This window comes from Microtus ochrogaster, unplaced genomic scaffold (assembly GCF_000317375.1).
Source record: "Microtus ochrogaster isolate Prairie Vole_2 unplaced genomic scaffold, MicOch1.0 UNK3, whole genome shotgun sequence".
Taxonomy (NCBI): Eukaryota; Metazoa; Chordata; class Mammalia; order Rodentia; family Cricetidae; genus Microtus; species Microtus ochrogaster.
Window position 1 is genome coordinate 11,257,097 of NW_004949101.1, and position 1,636 is coordinate 11,258,732.

A 1,636-nucleotide genomic window follows, 5' to 3' on the forward strand; every position below is an offset into this window, starting at 1 on the left:
GGGGGGGAGAAGCGGAGGTAGGTGGCTTTTAAAACTGGGTCTAAGTCTGAAAAACAACGCACAAACGCCCCGCTCTCGACAACACGACACAGGCGCGCACAACACGTACACACACATATGCGCGAGTACGCGCGCACGCTCGCACACCGTACCTTGCGGGCTTTAAAGCTTTAAGTAACAAAGCTTTTAATTGTAGGCGATTGCGGGTTGAGAAAAGGGAGAGCTGAGGGAAGAGGGGGAAGATTTGTAAAGGGATTGAGCCAAAAAGAAGCGTAATTCTCCTTTTCTTAAAGATAGCCCGTTCCAAAGGATATTTTGAAATGGTAGTGTTTGCGATGATGATGGCGTTTAAATTTCGATGAAGTCCAGATTCCTGAAATATTGCTGCTGCAGTTTGCTTACTTAATTATTCATTCAACATTTATAATTTCTATATGATAAAGAAAAAAAACATGCGTGGTGTTCACTCAGTTGCCATTCAGCTCTTACTTTCATTATAAAGCTAGCTTAAGAATGTAATTTTTTTTCAGTTAGGATATGATTTGGAAAAAAAGGCAGCATGTCAGAAAAAAATCAAACCACCTTGCAATGAAGAGGAAAAAAAAATATGGGTATTGCCCTCTGACTAGAAATCATTCAGGCAGAAAGTTTGTGTAAGAGTGGAGGCGGGGGATTTTCCAAGTTAAAAAAAAAAAAAGTAACTACGTCATTGACGGAGCCTCATTCTGCAGGCAAAAATGATGTGGCAGTCACCAAAGGGAACTGGTTGGTGTTCTGCATTTTCAACTGAAGATTCCTCACACTGACATCTTCAAAAAGTACAGAGTAGGAAAAAAAAAATCAGACTGACTCAGGGCATCAGAGAAAATATCTCCGGCCCTGCAGAATGAGGTGACAGCATTGCTCATATCTGTATGCTTCTTTAGAAAATGATGCTGTTTGAGCATTTCCTCGTGCTTGGGGAGCACAAAGGTCTAATCCGAGAGACACTGGATAAATAAAAGTTTGCCATGTATGACAAGATAGTCCTTAGTATAATTTGAATATCATAGTGAGATTTCCCCCCAGGACTGTTTCTATTGTTTCATTAAAATAAAGTAGCACAAACAAAAACTCCCATGGTGAGGCTTGCCAGTGACTTGGGTTTACAAGGGTCTGACACATACAGAGAAGTAAGGAGAAGAACATTTTGCTCCTAATGATTCAGCTGTTTCTGAGTCCTCTCTACAAAGAACTAGTATGTATAGTAAGTGACTACACTTGAGGAACTCGCTGCTGTGTTAGAAGGGACATTTATGCTATGCTAATGCAGCCTCTCAAAGCTCTCTGATAGACATACCCCAGAGCATTCTAATCCACAATGACTTCGCTTGGAATATTATGAAAGTTCAAGATTTGTAGCCAACTGGAAGGCTAAGGCAAGGGCTTCACTGTGAGCTCAAGGCCCAGCCTGGGCTATACAGGAAGTTTGAAGCTAGCCTGGGCTTTATAGCGAGACCTTGCTCCAAAACTCCAAAATGTAAGTAAATGAATAAATACAGAAAGCAAACTAAAAACTTCAAAGATCCATAGCTGGCTCAACAAATACAATTTCATTTTTAAAAGTTTCTATGAATTATGTTTCTTGTTTGACAAT